This window comes from Callorhinus ursinus, unplaced genomic scaffold (genome assembly GCF_003265705.2).
Source record: "Callorhinus ursinus isolate GAN/ISIS: 27379988/994484 unplaced genomic scaffold, GSC_fseal_2.0 scaffold41, whole genome shotgun sequence".
Classification (NCBI taxonomy): domain Eukaryota; kingdom Metazoa; phylum Chordata; class Mammalia; order Carnivora; family Otariidae; genus Callorhinus; species Callorhinus ursinus.
This window is the reverse complement of record NW_027397103.1, coordinates 6,458,823-6,477,871: the sequence shown is the minus strand read 5'-3', so window position 1 is coordinate 6,477,871 and position 19,049 is coordinate 6,458,823. Positions and strand designations below refer to the sequence as shown.

The window sequence follows — 19,049 nt, the reverse complement described above, 5'->3', positions numbered from 1 at the left end:
GTGGACGAGGGGGGGGCCACGGAAGCTCTGTCGGGGCCTCGGTCCTCCGAGTCCGGGGCCTGGGCAGCCCGGGGCTCCTGTCTCCTCCCCAGCGGCCTCCTCACCGCCAGGGCCTGCGTGCATCCCACCCGGCCGGCGCGGGCTGCCTGACCGCCCTCTCCTGTCCTTGCCGGTTGTCCGTCCACCCAGGGCCGCCGGGGAGAACCGCACTCAGTCTGTGCGACGGTGTCTTCAGGCCTGCGACGGGCACAACCTGTGCGACCAGCACGTATCGCTCCCTCCCGGCCTCCCGCCCCTGCTCAGATTCCAGGCCTGCGTCTCCCTCTGGGCCCTTGAATAATTCAGACAGGAGGATCCCACTGCAGGCCCAGCCGGTCTAGCGTCGGAGGGGGTGAGGCGGAGGGTGGGATGCACCATATGGAACATGTCCCTTGAGCTCTGGGTGACAGAGCCCCCATCACCAGCCTGGGTCTCGTAGCAAAACCCGCCAACTCTGCCTGGGATGTCACCGGTCGATTCTGGCAGCAGATGGGCCCTCTGACCCCTGACACGCCCCGGAGCACAGGATCCGAGGAGGGGACAGAGTGAAGTTGACAGGACCCACTCTCTGAGCTGGGGGCATTTTGCAGAGAAAGCGAGAACCACTTGCAGGAAGATACTTCTCCATCTGCCGCGGTATCCACAGGCCTGGAAGGTCCCTGGCGGCATCCAAACAAGAAAGGAGGCCGTCTTCTTGGCATGTGACACAGCAGGCGACTCGGTCGCTGACCCTCGCTTGAGAGATGGTTTCTGGACAAAAACATGCAGGAATAGACCGGTGCCAGCCTGCCTGCCCAACCGGGGGCCCTAGCCAGAGTCAGACTCGTAGGAAAACTGCACTGCCTGGATTCGGGTCCATCCCCAAGTGGACCCTGAGGCAAGGATTGGGGGCCAAGTAGTTTTTGGGGGGGCAGACCCCAGGAAGCCTGACGGGGATGGGGGAAAGAAAGGCAGGGAGGATAGCCATTAAGAGGCTGAAGGCAGTCTGGGAGGCTGCAGAGCACTGCGCCACCATTTCCCATTTGTCGTGGGCGCGTTAGGGACGCTGAGCAGGTGTCAGGGACGAGCAGAGAGAGGCAGGCGCTTGAGGTAAGATGCCATTGGCACAAGGGGACCGGTCCCCTGAAGCTGCAGGTGGCCTCGCTGTGACCAAGAGGCCACGGAGCATCCATGGAACAGGGCCACCGTTCACAGACCTTGCTTGTGCATTTGCTTTGTTGTTTTCTGTCCCCTGAGACACCCAACTCGGCCTCGGCCTCGGCTCGGGGTCTTTGCCCTTGCTGTACCCTGGGACTGCAACATCCTTCCCCAGTCTGGGCCTCAGCTCTGAGAGAATGTTCCATGCTTCCCCACCCCCACATAGGCCCCCTCTGGAGTAGGATTTCTCTACTCCTAGTGGCATTTGGGGTCGGGTGATTCTCCGTGGCGGGGGCTGCCCCATGCACCGCAGGAAATAGTATGTTAGCCCGTTCGGGCTGCTATAACCCAGTGCCGTAGACTGGGGCGGAGGGGCTTCTAAACAACATAAATTTATTTCTCCCTGTTGTGGAGGCTGGAAGCCCGAGACCGGGGTGCCAGCAGAGTGTATCGTGTGGCCGAAAGAGCAAGGGAGCTCTCTGGGGACTCCGTTTCTAGGGACACTAATCTCGTTCACGAGGGCTCCGCGCTCCTAACCTCATCATCTCCCCAAGGCCCCCCCCTCCGAATCCCATCGCCTTGGGGAGTTCGGATGTCCTATTAGATGCCGGGGGACACACACATTCAAGTCCTCGGCAGACACGTACCGCAAACACCTGCTGGGAAAGGAGCTCAGCTTCAAAGGCATTGTTTCATTTAATGCCTTACATGAACTTTGTGTGATTGGGAAGATCATCTCTCTCCAGTTACAGCTGAAAGCCAAAGTTTAGAGATCGGGAGTTACTTCCCCGCAGATTGAATGAGCAAATGTAAGAGACGTCTCCGTGGCAGATATGATGACCTATTGATTCACTTACATCAGGGGGTCAGCAAACTTTTTCTGCAAAGGGCAGAGAGTGAGTAAATATTTTAGGCTTTGTGGACCGAGAGGCGAGATGGAGACGATTGTGTAGGGACTGATCTAAGCAGTTTAAAGGGGTTCATTTAAAAATGTAAAAACTATTCTTAGCTTGCAGAAGGCTGGAGATGGGCTCCTGGGCCCCCGGGCCCCCGTTTCCCTGCCCTTGACCTGACGTGGAGGCAGAGAGAGAGATGATTGTTTCTCAGAAGGCACTCAGTTGTGATTTGGAAATAAAGGTGGACCCCGGATTTAAAAAGGAGGGACCAGCAGCCTCGTGTATAAGGGGACCCATGCTGCTCCCTCCGAACCATCCCTTTCTAATCTTCTCACCCCTGCCCAGAGCTTTCCGTGTTCTGACTTTGAACTGAACAAACAGGCAGGCCGGGGCCATGGAAGGTGGGTAGGTGGCTTTGGGTCCCAGTGCTGTGCATGCCTGTGTGTGTTGGGGGCAATGCAGGAGAGCGTGGGGGCCATTGCTCCTATCAGATCCGCAAGGGGCACAGCCTCCCACCACGCTGGCAAACCCCATTGCAGACTCAATCCCCTGGCAATTTAATTTGCCTTTTGATGCCTTACGTGTTTTCCCAGATCCACTCTTTGGCCGATTGATGTTCTGGGATTAAAACTGGGCTGGAGGCATTTACAAATAAAGGAAACTCAGAAGCCCGGACAGTGCGTAGACATTTTATCCGTTGTCTAAGGGTGCTAACCATGCTGATCGAGAGGCCTCCTGGATACCCGAGTCCGTTGAATCAACACTGTTTGTCTAAACTTCAATCCTGGGGCAGCTCCCATGACAGACAGAGGCTAGTGCAGCTTCTCTGACTTGCCACCTTTGGGGACTCCAGAGCCAGCTAGATGTTTCCTGGTCTATTCTGACTGTAGATGGGGTCAGTGGGCAGACAGAACCAACTCAGCACCAGCAACCCCTGGGTGAGGTGGTCATTTAGAGGAAGGGTACTGTTTCCTCCTTTCCTTGGGTCATCCTGGTATAACTAAAAACAACCAGGCAGGTGTTATGAGACCAGGCTCCCAGGCACCATCCTGATCCCTCACTCCAGAGTGATGTGGGACAGTGACCAGACCTCTCTTCTCCTCACTCTTCCCATCTATAAAATGGGAACAAACACTCCCTTGTATTGGGTGCTCTTTTTCAGTTAGCACATGGATTTTGATCAGCACAGACCTCTACTGAATTTTGGATACAGATGAGCTTAAACTCGAGGTTGGAGTGGTTTAAAGACTATCAAAGACCATGCAACTAAAGGTGGCAAGAGATGTGGGAGAGGAATCTGGGTTTTCTGACTCCCACACCAATGCCCCTTCCACTGTAAGAAGTAGAAGGATGCCTGTCCTCTGCTTGCCTGCCAAGTCCGTGTTGAGTGTCCAAAACAGGTACACGCAGGCTGCCTTGCGGGGCCATGGCATGTCCAAGGATGTTGCACTAGACAGACAGCATGAAGTTGTAGGGAGGCAGAAGAGTAGACTCTGGAGCCTCACTCACTGCCTTGGTCCAAATTTGGGCTCCGCTATGACTAGCTGGGGGAACTTGGACAAGTGAATGAACTTCCCTGTGCATCATCTTCAGCATCTGTAAAAGGGGGTGATAATGGTGGCTGACCTTCCAGGGCTGTAAGGATGTCATGAATCTGTCCATGGAAAGCCAGGCATGAGCCATTCTGTAAATATTATCCTTGCCATGGCTCTTATTCTTTGTCAAGTGGGGATTTCTCCAGGGGTCGAAGAAATCTTTCCCCCTGCACAGGCCAGGTTTGGATGCCAGTGCTCTAGAGACAGCAGAGAGGGATGTAGGTCGTGAGCCCCCCAAATGCTAAACTCCCCCTCTCCTCTACCCTCCACCATCCCAATGGAGCCCCAAGGACTTGGCAGCTTTTCCAGGCACAAAAATCTCAGCATGAGAATCTCTGCCCCCCCAAAAAAAACCAAATTCTAACAGTCACACAGATATTGACAAGCAACTGACCCAGAGAGAAAGCCCAAATTACTCCCGAAAGACGCAGAGCATTATCTGAGCCATTTTTTCATAGTGAGAGTTTATTTCTTTTTCTATTGAATAAGATACCATTGCTCAGGGTGGTTTTCTTCCCATTGACTCATACCGCAAGAGAACTTGGCATCGGAGGCCGCCCGGGTTTTCTATAAGGAACAAGAAGGGGGCAGAGAGGGTAAGAGAGGAGGCTCCAGGCTGGGTGCAATCAGCTACCGTCACCTAGCTCACGAGCACTGAGAGTCTCGCCGGTGGCCACAGGGAGAGAAGGCATAGAAGGGCCTGCCTTGCGTCCCACTCTGCAGCCCCATGGCCTGCCCATCCAACTCCCAGACCATTCTGTACTATATGGACCTGGGTTTGAATAACTGCATCCGGCTTTTCATTACTCCAAGTCACTTACCTGGTTACATTTTTCACTGCCAGATGAATGATTCCTTGGGGAAATCAATGACGGAGTAGCCCTACAAAGCCTGGGAGAGGTGTGTTAGGGGGGGAATGGAAAGGAGTCTGTGTAAACCAATCCAGAAAATTGCCACGCTAAGTACAAAAGGGAAAAAGCAGAAGCAACCTAAATGTCCAACAATAGGGGATCGGTGTAGGGGATGGTTTTAGTCAGTGTGTTCTGATACAGGCTCAGTTCCATGGCAAGTATCAGGCAGTAAGATCGTTGTGGGAAATACCAAACATGTGCCTTGGTTTGGCTGCTTGCATGATTGAACATGGTGACTTGAGAGCCACTCACTCACCTGCCAGTCTTCTCATCTGTTCTGATTCCTTCCTCTCCTCTGTTCTGTATTGCAGGGAGCTGATCCCTGCAAACCACATTAGCCAGTGTCCCTTGGTTTCCAGTTAGTTTCAGCCGATGGCAGGGACACTGGCGAAATACCGGAGGGTGGGAGTAAGGGGGGAGCCATGACACACTGTGTTTGGGAGGCAGCTCAGGGAGGCAGTGGCTTTGTCTTCTCCATGATTCCAGCACTCACAGGACAGCCTCTCCTTCCGGGGTCCTAGTTCCCTCCGGGCAGCCCCTGGAGGAAGGAAGACCAAGGGAAGAGGAGCGGCTGACCCTATTGCAGGCTGGGTTCTCTGGGGAATAGACTCCGAGACAGAAGTTAGCATAAGGATATTTATTAAGCAGTTCCTTTAGAATCAACACCCATGGAAGATGGAGTATGCTTATTACCTAGAGGGATTGATGTGAGGAAAGGTATTTTAGTAATAGACAAAATAAAAATGCTGAATTTTAGTGTGGGCCAAATATGACTCAAGGCTCGTCTACAAGGACCTAGCTGTGTGGAGTTTGCCAAATCCTAGGTGAATGAACCAGGACTGGGGATTGGCTGTTAGTGAAAGGAAGCCCCAGTTAACAGTGGTGTTGAAAGGAACAAATGGGATCCAGAAGAATAGATGTGGGCGGTATCATGTCAGGGACCCAGGTTCCTTCTGTCTTTTTGCTCCTCCAGCACATCCCTCATCCACAGATCCATCTCCTGTTTCAACATGGTGGCCTCCATGTTCCAGGGCACGTGATGAAGGAAAGGAAAAGAAAGGCCAAAGACCATGCATCAGCTGTCTCTTAGGATGGGTCCCGGAAGCTGCTACTGGGCACTCCTCTTTACACGGAAGTGGCCAAAACTGAGTCACAGGACCACCTTTAGTTGCAGAAGTGCCTGGAAAGTGTGATGTCTATTCTGGGAAGTTGTGTGCTTCGATAGAACTTCTCATACAGTGCTATTCAAGAAGGTGAAAATGGATTTTAGAAAGCAGCCAGCAATCCTTGCTACGGGACATGCATATTGCATGCACCATCTAATTCAGTTCTCATAAGAATCCTAAAAAGAGGATGACTCCCATTATGTGGATAAGCAAATGGGACCCAGAAGCACCAAACTAATACAGTGGATTCTTAACAGCACCAGTTTTCAACCTCCCTTCTCAAGGTCTCTGTTAGCTACAGGCAATGTATTCAACTCACTGGGGGTTAATGTTTCCATTTCTTTGGAGTTCCAGGAACAATATGTAGGCAAGATGGCCAGGCCCTCCTGGCTGACCTTGCTCTCTCTCCCGGCAGCACTAGGGCTTTGTACGCTTTGTACAAACTCTGAGCTCTGTTTGCTTTGCAATTACCATGGGTTAAGGGCCCTCTGACATTTTCACAGCGGGTAGGGGAGGCACCAATCCTCACCCCTCCCCTTGATTCTTTGATTGTCATTTCCTCTACCTTTAAAAGAAAATTGCATAATGGCCATCGCTTAGGCACCTTTCCAAAGTACTTGAACTACATTAATGCAAAGGGCCCTGTGAGGAAGTAGCCCCAGATGTCACTTGCCAAGTTAGGAAGAGGAAAAAGAGGATTCAGAGCTCCCTTTACTGAGATCCCTTCATCGAACAGTGCCGCATGGGCGCATGAATCGTGCTTATATTGCCCATTCTGCAGAACCAGAGCCAACTCAAACAGTATCAAAGTTGTTAATGAGATTTGGCCCCATTAGGCTCATGTAAACACTGGTAACAAGACTTCAAACCTCTGTTAAATACACACGCACACACACACACACACACACACACACATGCATACATATATATGTGTGTGTGCACGTGTGTGTGTGTATTCCGTGAGAATGTGAGCATTTGAAAGAGACTAACCACATTCACTTTTACATCTGTCCCTCGTGGGGCTGATCTGGGAAAGGTGTTGGTCTAAATTGGGGGTGGAAGGTGACAAAGGTAGTGTTGTCACTTGTTGAGTGACAAATCAATAATCTGCCTGCTGCTTCTGCAGGACTAGCATTCTCTCAGCTTTCTGGGGAGAAAGCTTTTTCTTGGGGGGGGATCTTTTTCTTCTACTTTTTTTTTTTTCTGGGGAACTGCCTCGTCTTGTGCTCCGTCCATGTGGTTTGGGCGAGGTTGATTCTCTTCCCTTCAGCTTGGCTAATTGGCATCCCCCATTCCGCTGGTTCTAGTGCTCGATGCAAGGAAGGGCATGTGATTCAAGTTAGTTCAATAAGATTCAGTCCCGGAACAGTGGCCACAATTGTAGGGGAAGAGGGGAAGCAGGCTCTGAGGATACCTGACCTTATCCCCCCTCCCAGTACTGACTGTCCCCACTTCCTACCTCAAGCACTTGAGAGGCTCCACCTGAGGCTTTTCTCTAATGCTCTCAGACCTTGCATGAGGCAGACAGAGGTGCTGTGCAGTCAGTGCCCTGGGGAGCAGCCCTCAGCCAATCACAGATGGGTGCTGGAGAATCAGTACCTCATCTCCCTTGTCCCCGGAACAGGGCATGTGCTCTGGACTGTCCCCATGCCGCCCCCACCCCTGAGGTCCCTAGTGAGGTGTGGTCTCTATGGCCTCACAGAGGTCCCAGTGGGATTGAACATTAATTGCCCACGGTGATAACCAGCTCAGGAACGTGCCTCCCTTCCCTTCCCTCCTCACGTTCCCATTCTCATTTCAGAGTTTTCAAGGGTTGACTTCCCAAATAAATCATCTCTTCTTGAATCCTGTCTCAGTGTCTGCTTCTGAGGGAACCCAGCCTAACACAACAGAGCAAGGACCTACCTGAGAAAGCAGTCAACACAGAAGAGGTAGTGCAGAGAAAGAGAGAGAGAGAGAGAAGCATTTTCGATGGCATCATGTTGGGCTGCTGGATCCAGCCATGCCTGAAGGTTAAATCACCCTCCGATGTGCCCTAAGGGAAAACATGGAGGAACTGGGATTCCAAGGTCTCTGTTGTGATTCTTGTCATATTTCTTTTCCACACCTCCCTAGATGGCTCCAGGTGTCTACCCCCATGGTACTTCTAGAGCCCAGTGACATGCATTCATTCCAAGGTCTGCTGGACTTATAACTGAGAGAAGGTTAAAGCCACCAGGGTGTCACACAGTTCAAATCCTTCACTGCAGTTTCATGCAAAGAACCTTCTGGCAGCTTCCTTTTCACTGCTGTGCTCTTGTCTGCCAGCCAGTCTCAGGCCTGGGCATCCCCCAGGAGATGTTAACTCATCTCCCTTATCTGCTTGACTGACTGTCATCTTGACACATCACTGAGCTGGTGATGAAGCCCTTAATTAGTACATGTCTCCAGGGCTCCCATTTTGCCACCTCTTCTTCCATTTGTCCTCCCCGCACCTCTCTCCTCCCCGTCTCTTTACCGTGTCCGAAGAGGAACCCCCACCTGCTACTTCACAACACTGTTCCTTTGACTTTCAGAACGTCCACTCACTGCCACGGGGCCAGAGCCATCTGTACTCACTGCAGACCGGGCTCGAAGGGGAGCGCCTTGACGTGGGGTTATCCCATCTCCCACCCCCCGCCTCCCATCCCCCCCTTGAAAGACACCTGGGACGCCCAATATGCAAATGAGGATACAGGTACTCTTATTGGTTTTGGTCTCAGGGCGAGACTTGGTTCCAGTCCTAGCTCAGTTGCTTACCAGCTGGGTGAGTTTTTTAGCCTTTCAATTTTCATTGTCCTATAACATAAAGGGAAGAATGCTGACTTCTTTCTTTTTGACCACTGAAGAATAGTCCATTGTGTATGTGTATGTGTGCGCATGCGTGTGCGTATATACGTAGATGCGCATACTATTCAGTGGTAAACAAGAAGGAAACCCCACCATTTGCAACAAAGTGGATGAACCTAGAGGACATTATGCTGAGTGAAATAAGCCACACAGAGAAAGACAAAAATGGTATGATCTCATTTCTATGTGGAATCTAAAAAAAAAAAAAAAAAGTTGAAATGATCCAACGGGGAGTAGAGTGGTGGTTGCCAGGAGCTGGGGGCTAGGGGAAATAGGGAAAGTGTTGGTCAAAGGGCACCAACTCTTCAGTTATAAGATGAATAAGTCCTTATCAAATATACCACATGAATGGGGCGCCTGGGTGGCTCAGTCGTTAAGCGTCTGCCTTCGGCTCAGGTCATGATCCCAGGGTCCTGGGATCGAGCCCCGCAGCGGGCTCCCTGCTCCACGGAGGCCTGCTTCTCCCTCTCCCACTCCCCCTGCTTGTGTTCCCTCCCTCGCTGTGCCTCTCTCTGTCAAAAAAATAAAATCTTTTAAAAATATATAGGGGAGGGGGGTGGGGGATGGGTTAGCCTGGTGATGGGTATTAAAGAGGGCATGTTCTGCGTGGAGCGCTGGGTGTTATGCACAAACAATGAATCATGGAACACTACATCAAGAACTAATGATGTAATGTATGGTGATTAACATAACTATATATATATATATATATATATATATATATATATATATACACACACACACACAACATGAAGACCTGGTTTCTTTGAACGACTCCCAGTTTCCAAAGAAAAAAAGTCCATGTTGTCTGCGTGCTGTTGGTAGTGGAAGAACCACATGGAAAGGAGGATTGCCATCGGCATGATCTCATTCAGTGAAGGGGTCAGTCAATGAGATAACCCCTATAGAAGTCCATGGAACAGGGCGCCTGGGTGGCTCAGTTGGTTAAGCGACTGCCTTCGGCTCAGGTCATGATCCCAGAGTCCTGGGATCGAGCCCCGCATTGGGCTCCCGGTTCAGTGCTTCTCCCTCTGGCCCTCTCCCCTCTCATGCTGTTTCTCTCTCTCTCTCAAATAAACAAACAAACAAACAAATAAATAAGTACAATCTTAAAAAAAAAAAAAGAAGTCCATGGAGTAAATGCTCAGTAAATGCTTATTACTATTATTGTAATATCAGTTGCTATTGTTGTATGGGTTGTACTTTGTAAATTGTAAACTACCATTTAATTTAGTAATAAATACATTAACAAATATTTATTAAGTATTAACTAAGGGCTAAACATTGAGGATTCTGGAATACATAATAAGTTGGACCAAGTCCCTGTCCTCATGGTGTTTACATTCTGGTGCAGAACTATCCAATAGAATGGTCTATGATGATGGAAATGTCCTGTATGTGCACTCTCCAATATAGTAGCCACTTTCCCCTTGAGACTACCGAGCTATTGAAATATTGCTGCTGTAACCAACAAACTGGATTTTAAATTTTTATTTGATTTGAATTCATTTTAGTTAAATTTAAATACCCACATTTGGCCAGTGGCTACTGTATTAGACAGTACAAGTCTAGTGGATGGAAATATATAGTTATTTGCAAGTTAAAAGTTAACATAGAATTTAGTAACCAGTGAATTAGCAGTGATCTGTTGAGTTTCCACAAAGTGAGTATCCACAGAGCGCTAAGCATTGAGGGTTCAGTGTTCCATAAGTTGGGCAAAGTACCAGCTCTGAAGATAGGATATCGAAGCTAAAACCCGAATGGGATGGACATCGTTTTGTCTTGTGATAGTCACGTCCTGTGATGAGCTGCAGGAAAGCATTCTAGGCAGAAGGATCAGCAAGCACAAAGGCTGTGAGGTGGGAGCGAGCCTGGGTTGTAAGAGGAGCATTACAAAAGGCAAGAGAGGGTGAACCAAAGTGAGAGGGGGCATGAGCATGGAATGATATCAAAACACACAGGGACAGGTTGTGGCAAGGCATTTAGATTCTACTGGGGCTCTGTGGGAATCCACTGGGGGCTTTGCCTGAGGGAATGGCAAGATGAGAATAATCTGCATAAAAAGTCCCCTGGCTACTCTATCAGTGAATCTCCAAAATGAATGTCCAAAACCTAGAATAGATAGAGATCAACAGTTGAAAGGTTCTTAGAGTCATCAAGGTATCAGATAATGACTTACTAGCATGCTTACAAAATATTCAGCATGCTGTCCGGCACAAAACAGGTACTTAAAAAATAACTATGGTTATTTTGGAGATGACCACGATGGAAACAATAGTTTATGTTACCAGTCAATCTGTCAAAGTAGAGTATTCATGAAACACTATTATGGATCTTGAGTTCAAGGGCTTCTAGAGTCAAGTTAAAGTCTCCTCCTTTAAATAATTCTGACACAACTGGAGAGAAAAGTCCGATGCTCTGCAAACAACCAAGCAGATGCCCAGCTAGGGCATGAGCAATGGCTGGAAGACATGAGCCCTCCTTGCGAGCTCTCCTAGCTCAAAGAAAAGAAGCTGCTAAGAAAGACATTCCCCTACTCATCCCCCCAAAGAATGCTCCTTTTGGAGACGATTGGTGAGTTTTTTCCATTTGCAAAGCATTGATGCATCTTCCAGAAGGAGATGAAGCCTGAGCACACACAGATGGGCAGCCCTGCCATTTCCTCAAGGGGAGGAGGAGATGCGTATGGATGTGTCCCAAACACAATGAATGGAGTTTTTTCTGGACAGAGGGTGGGGGCGCGCTGGGAATGGGGTACTGGAGGTCATTAAACCTCTTGAGTTAAGGAACCATCTGTAGCGTGAGATGCTACATCCTGTCATGAGGAGACTAAATGGTCAGGGGCTGCTTCCAACAATCTATCCTTCGCACCCCTCTGCCCCCTGCCAGCCACCACCATCTTGGGCTCTACCATGTCCAGGAGTTAGAAGGCATTCTCTGTGACACTGGCTGACAGAGTAGGTTGGGGATGACAACCCAGTACAGGTTGCTGTACTCAACCTCCATTAATTACCCTTCATGTGTGGCTTTTTAAAAAAAAAAAAAAAAAACCACCCCTGACCACGCGTGGAAAATGAAGATTTTTTTTCCTGTTTCCCACATTGAGAGACAATGGCACTGCTCGCTCGCCCCGTGCGGACCGTGTGACCTTGGCCAAACAAGATTTGCGATGTCTTTTAGTCTTAGCAGCTACCTTGGAAAATGGGGGGATATGCTATCTATTTTACAAGTCTGTGTAAAGATCGATGAGAACACGTGCGTGAGAAGTTGAGCACAGTGTGGGCATACAGTGGGGCTCAGTGAGACCTGGGTGCCCTATGCATTATGTGCATTAATATCGACTAGCGGGGCGCCGGGGGGGCTCAGCCGGTGAAGCGTCTGCCTTTGGCTCAGGTCACGATCCCGGGGTCCTGGGACTGAGCCCTGCCTTGAGCTCCCCACTCAGCAGGAGTCGGCTTCTCTCTCTCCCTTTACCCGTCCTCCCTGCCTGTGCTCTCCCTCTCTCACTCTCTCAAATAAATAAATAAATTCTTAAAAAAAAAAAATGTCAGAGTAGCAAGTACTACATGAGTGACCGGAGCAATGCCTGCCACATTCCAGGTCATGGTGCGTGTGGTACTGAGTTGAATGTTTACAGCTGCCTAAAGACCCATCTTTCAAGGGTAATGCGTTTTCAGAGCAGAGAACAGGGTCTCAGAGAATTAGGCTAACAGGGGCAACCTCACCTTTGTGCCAGGCTTTCCTAACCGGAGTCACACAGATCGGAGTCTGAACCACAGCTCAGCCATTTTAGCAACTGAAGAGCCTCAAACAACTCTCCTTCTAGAGATTCCCGGTTATGTGTTGCTAAAGTGGGGTTAATAACACACCCTATCTTGTAGTGCTGTGCCTTAATCTTGATCTGGTGCTTTATAGAGCCAACTGGAATGGTGGCTGCCACGGTCATTGTTATTAATATAAAATTCACGTTGCGATAATAGAATTATTAGCGTTAATAATAATAGTGATGCCCACAGAATATTTAGTTAGCATCGATGCAACTTGGTGCGAGATCCAAGAGTAAGGGGTGCTTGCGTAGATTACTATCAGCTCTATGCACTGATCCATTCAAAAAAATAGTTATTTATTCTACTGTGTGCCAGACACCAGCCAAGGACCCTGGGGACGCACCGTAAATATGACGGACAAGATCCCTGGTGCCCTGGAACGCCATGAAGGGAAGATTTGGGAAACAAACAATAAACAAATAAACCATTAAGGGTATGCATGTTGAACATGGCAAGTGGTAATCAGTTCTAAGAAGAAAAACTGCAAGGTCAGGAGAAAGAGTAATGGGCGGTCAGATGGAGGTGTGTTGTCAACAGGTGGTCAGGAAGGGCCTTTCTGATAAGGTGACATTTGAGCAGAGACCTGGAGGAAGTGGGGGAGTGGTCTTGTGGATATGTCTGGGGGAACAGCAAGTGCAAAGGCCCTGAGGCTAGAGGAAAGAGAAAGGAAACTGAGTAGGGTCGAGGATGAGTGGACAGGCTCTCACACAGTGCCATGCACGCCGTGGAGTAGGTGCACCATTGCGGGGTCAGCCTCAGAACATGGCTTGGGGGGCACCGTGCTTCCGAGCTGTTGTGCTAAGAAGATGCAGTTTTTATTTTCATACATTTGGGGAGTCCAACCAGTGGGTCTTCTGGTCCCCCTGGAAGTCACACCAGAGACATCTGCTAGAAATGGTCACGTTGAGATGGTAGGCGCCAGAACCCTGGCCACGGTCCCTGGCACATGGCCTTTCTGCAAGGCGTGTTAGGCAGATCTTTGGGAGGGTTTCTTCTCCCTGGCTTCCCTGGGACAAGATGCCAACAGCTCCCCGGGCTCACTCCCCGGGTTGCATCATCAGTGACGTCTGGGGCCAGAGAGCCCCAATTAGCAGCCTTCTGCTGCCCAGATGGTTGGGGGACACAGGAAGACAGAGGGGTCAGCGGCTTGGGTGGCTTTCCTGGAGTACAGCCCCTGTCCCTGCTCAGCAGGCGAAGGCCACATTTGGCCGGGGAGTAACTGCTTCCATTCCCAGCACTGCGACACACCACCTTCCAGAAGCTGAGAATTCCCTTAGAAAACCAAAGGTCTGAGATGTGCAGAAAAGGATAATTTGATGGAATGTGTCCCTGCCTCATGCTAAGGGCACTGCAAGGGGCTTGGGGCCCAGAATCACAGGAATGTACTCAGTTGCACTCAGTGCAGCTGGGCAGTTTTGTCCCTAAGTCATGTCCAGCAAAAGGCTCTTGAAGATGCCTTCGCAAGGTGACAGAGCTGAGTGTCCTGGGCATTTGCACAGTGCCAGCCCTGGCCATTATGCTGAGTTATTTACTTACGTATGGGGTTTCCCTGAATGTCCACATGAGACCTCTGAGCGAGGAACTATGATTATGATGCCTCCTTTCTGCAGAGAAGGACAACAAGGCCCAGAGAGGTTAAGTAATGGCCTATAAGTCACACATCTATTAAAGACAGAGTCAGGACTTGAAATTCAGTGGTCTGAATACGGAGCCCATAACCTTTATCTACTCCATCACCACTCCCCAGTCTCTCTTTGTCCCAGTCATGTAGACTAGGGGACAGTACATCTCATGGGAAGGGTCAGATAGGAACTGTTTTTGGCTTTGCCAGCCATGTAGGCTCTGCACAGCTATAGGCCTCTGGTGTCATAGGGCAAAACTGCCACTGACAATATGGGGATGGATGTGAAGCTGTACCCCAGTAGAAATTTATCTACAAAGGTGGGCAGAAGACAAGGTTTGACCCATGGACCATGGTTTGCCCTGCTATAGATGGTCACCCACTGGGTCTTTCATGGAGCTTACCACAGCACCCTTCCTTGGTAGGCTGACTCAGCACCTCCACAATATCATCCAAGAACCCAGATTCATTTCCCATTTTGCTCAACTGTCCTTAATACTGTTGGCTTCCCATCATCATTCTTGTTGCCTCATGGCCACAAAATGGCTGCAGCAGCTTCAGGTAGAATATCCCCAAAGTACAGGAAATAGGGGCAGAGGCTATATAACCATTGCATAAAGTTTTGCCTTTCATTTTTTTTGCACCGGTGAGGGAAGCCTCCTCTGTGCACCAGGCTTCCTCTTTCATTTCATTGGCTGGCACTGAGTCCACATTCACCCCAGGATTAGTCACTAGAAAATCCGGGAGTATGAACCCATTATACTCATCTCTGAGGCTCAGGAAGGGTCCTGCATTCTCACCAGACCTCGGGATCGCCATCCCTTACAGAATCAGGTCGTGTTGGCAAGGAAGAAGGACGTATCAGCTTTTGGGTAAGTGATACTATCTATTTCACCCTGTCACTTTTAGAAGGGATTCAGGGAGTGGGGAGATCCATGCTGGAGAGGCTCCACAAACACCTCGGAACTTGTGCTAAGCCTCTGAGGTATGAGGTGTGGTAAGAGCCTGTCACTCACTCTTAATACCCAGCATGAGAGGAGCAGGCCTGAGCTGAGGCAGGAGGCGAGCTCAGGGAGGAGGAGGTGGGGAGACAGGTGTGAAAGGGAAGGACGATTTAGCAACCAGGTCTGGCCCCTCTCCCACGCTCAGGCAGCAAGATTCCTGCAGTTTCAAAGCACCGGGATCTTGAAGGCTGAAACCACAGAGGGCGGGCCCCAAAGCTGTTCTTAGACACGATCTTCTAGACTCTGGATCGCCTCAACCCCCACATCCAAACGAGGTCTTCCGCTGCGAGAAATTTAATGTGGGGAAAGCAGAAGTACTTAACCAGAGGTAAATTAAGCCTGTGGCACTCATACTTTCCCTACAGTGGGATGGGAACCCAAGACCCACTTCACAGTGTGGAGTGCCCAGAGCGAGACAGTGTAAAAGAGACATTCTTCTCTGTCTTGATAAAGGCGTTTTGAGATCTAAAGGTGCAAAAAACATGAGATGTGAACTAAACACTTGCTATTCATTCATTCATTCAATCACTTTATTAAATGCCTACTCTGTGCCCCAAACTATTCAATTTTTCTTTAAATATTTTATTTATTTGAGAGACAGAGAGAGAGAGAGAGAGAGAGAGAAAACGAGGAGGGGGGGCAGAGGGAGAGAGAAGCAGGCTCCCCACAGAGCAGGAAGCCCAACACGGGGCTCAATCCCAGGACCCAGAGATCATGACCTGAGCCGAAGGCAGACGCTTACCTGACTGAGCCACCCAGGTGCCCCCCAAACTATTCTAATTGGTAAAGACGCTGCAGTGGAAGGAATAGGTAAAAAATCCCTTTCCTCGTGAGGCCTACGTTCTGGTGAAGGACACAAGCAATAAGATAAATAAGAAACCTTGAGCTAGCCATTTAACTTCTCTTAACTCATTTTCACCTATAAGAGAGTTTCTCGATTGTGGTTAATTTTATGTGTCCACTTGACTGGGCCGTGGTGCCCAGATATTTATTTGGTCAAACAGCATCGTGGATGTTGCTGTGAGGGTGATTTTCGGATAAGATTAATGTTTTAATTGGCTGGTTTTATGAGCAAAGCAGATTATGCGCTTGATTGTGGGTGGGCCACACCTAATCAGTTGAAAGCCTTACTAGAACAAAGACTGACCTCTTCCAAGGGAGAAGGCGTTCTGCCAGCAGATGTTCTGTGGCCTTGAACTGCGACATCAACTCTTCCCTGAGGGCTCCAGCTTGCCAAACCATCCTGCAGATTTGGGGCAGACCCATCTCACAGCATGGAGGTCTGAAGTGAGACATGCGTACACATCCTGTTGGTTTTGTTTCTCTCAAGAATCTTGGCTAATATGCCAATATACAGACATTGTGCAAAGGACTGCCCAGTAATTGTATTTCATGCTCATACAGCCCCGTGGGGTAAGTCTTTTTATCTTCATCGCTACTTAGTAGATGAGCCAAGGGGTCTCTAAAAGGTTGATTAAATCACCAAGGCTACACTGTGGGCAAACAACAAAGTCAGGAGAGGAACCCAGAGCTATTTGGCATCACGGTCTATACCTGAAACCCAACACACCCACTAAGGCCAAAGTAGGCACATGCTGTGGCCACACCACATGCTCAGCAAGTATTCCCATGTGTGAAAATGTAGATTCCTCCACGCTGACCCTTGGGGAAAATCTCTGCCTATAGGCGTCAGGCCGAACAGAAAGTCAATGAGTCAAAAGCTATTCTGATCTGCTTTGGCAAAAAAGTCCTGTGGTGAGCTTCTACCGAAGGTGTGTGCTGTGACAGGCTTCCTATAGTTTTGTGATGAAGCCTTAGGGATTGTACTGCCTGGCTTCAAATCCCAGCTTCCCCACTTACTGGCTGTGTGATCCTGGCCAACTTCTTTTTTTTTTTTTTTAAGATTTTATTTATTTATTTGAGAGAGAGAGAATGAGAGAGAGCACGAGAGGGAAGAGGGTCAGAGGGAGAAGCAGACTCCCTGCTGAGCAGGGAGCCCGACGCGGAACTCGATCCCAGGACCCCAGGATCATGACCCGAGCCGAAGGCAGTCGCCTAACCAACTGAGCCACCCAGGCGCCCCTGGCCAACTTCTTTAACCACTATGAACTTCAGTCTCCTTGCAGTGACTAACAATAAAGGTCCACCTCCCAAGAGGCCCGAAGGTCCTTAAGTACAGTAGTCCCTGTGAAGCTCTGAGTACAGTTCATGGCAAAAGGTGTTTCATGAACATCAGCTCTTGTTTTAGGGTTAACAGGGATGGATCCAGGTTTTACGGTGGGTGACGCTTACACAGTGTGTGTGCGTGTGTGTGTGCGTGTGTGTGTGCGTGAGGTAGGGGTCCAGGGTCATTGAGGGGCCCTGGAGTCGAAGGTTGTAGCTCAGTCTGGCCATTGTCTGTGGCAGCAATATCTCTTCAGCCTCACCAAGCCTCCAAAGAAACAACCGTCTTAGTGTGGGGTCCTTTCATTTCCAAATGCCACCCGATTATTTTCCTGAAAGTGGGGCACCTCAGGGGCTTAGGCCATGTGTCTCGCAACGAGGCAATCCTTAATGAAATTGTTGCCCGCACCTTCTCTGCAAAGAGGCATCTGTGGCCTCCTCTTTCAAGGCCCCCAGAACAAACAGCACCTGTGATCTCCTCTCCCATCCAGGAATTAGACAGGCTTAAGAAATAATTCCTGAAGGGACAGGGCTGGGCTGGGGGGTGGATTTTTTTTTTTTTCTTTCTAAGAGTTGGTTGCCATTTTGTAATATTGTTCTCTTGGGGGTGATGGAGGTGTGTCCTTTTAACTGGATTCTTGACAGGGAGTGAGGCAGAAAAAAAACAAATAAAAGAAAAATGGGAGAACACTTCCACTCCCTGGTGCTCATGGTGATTTTAGTTATACAGGACTGCTCGCAGTTCTTGGTACTTGCATTCCTACCTTCCCAGCTGACCCTCGCCAAAGTCTTGTGACATAAACGAGGCTGGGGTTGGTGGTCCTGTGTGACAGGTGAGGCAGCTAAGGTCCACATGGCTCAGGGGCCTTCTTTCGTTTCCACAGAGTGACAAGCGAGGCAGAAGCCACATCTCTTAGTGACTAATCCTAGGCATATCCCATTAAATCACAGAGATCCTTGAGATGTCTGGGTATTTTTAGCTCCATTTTACAGATGAGAAAACCGAGCCCTGGAGAAGTAAAGTGACTTGTCTACGATCACTTCTATCATCATCATCACCATCATCATCACTTGAATTATAACAACCACAATAGATATTATTATTATTAATAGTAGCTGGGTGGTTACTATTACTATGTCTACTTGCTTTAAGTACATGAATTAGCTTACTCCTTATAAGAATCCTGTGAGATGGATATTGCCATGATTCCCATTTTATGGGTAAGGGAACTCAGGCACAGAGAAGAGAAGTTACTCGCTATGGAGTGGCAGAGCTGAGATTCCTAGCTAGCAGCCACCTGTGGAACACCTCTTACCTACTTCATTAAGCTGGTTAAGTGTTGAGTTGCTACTTAAAGAGCCTGGTCTCCAGATATGTAGCCCAGAAGATTTCCTACCGCTTCACTAGGTTCCCCTTCTCCTTCTTCCTTCTGGTACTTCCTCTGCACCTGACAGAACTCCCTTTCCTGCCCTCTGCCCATTTCACCTCTTGCTAAAGGAGCACCCATTTTGTTAGGGAAACATGTTCCTGCCCACTGGCTTAACAGCCAACCCTACTAACTCACTTTGGCCTTGGGCGAGCTGTTGAACTTGTCTGTAAAATGAGGAAAATGATGGTAACTAGCTCCTTAGGTGTTGTCTGTATCATGAGAAAGGAGGTGTATAAAACCAATACTTCAGCACCAGGCATGGAGAAAGTGCTCACTATGTGCTCAAACAAATATCCCGAAGTTGGGCTTTAAGAATAGGAATGTGTATCTGTTAGCGTAGGCTATGTTATGTTGCCGTGACAAGCAAGCCCCAAATCTTAGAAGTACGTTAC

General features: G+C 49.1%; 1 pseudogene; it reads left to right on the top strand.

The window, feature by feature from the left end:
• The window catches only part of LOC112837374 (tubulin beta chain-like), a 147,859-nt pseudogene that overhangs the window by 647 nt on the left and 128,163 nt on the right, over positions 1-19,049 (top strand).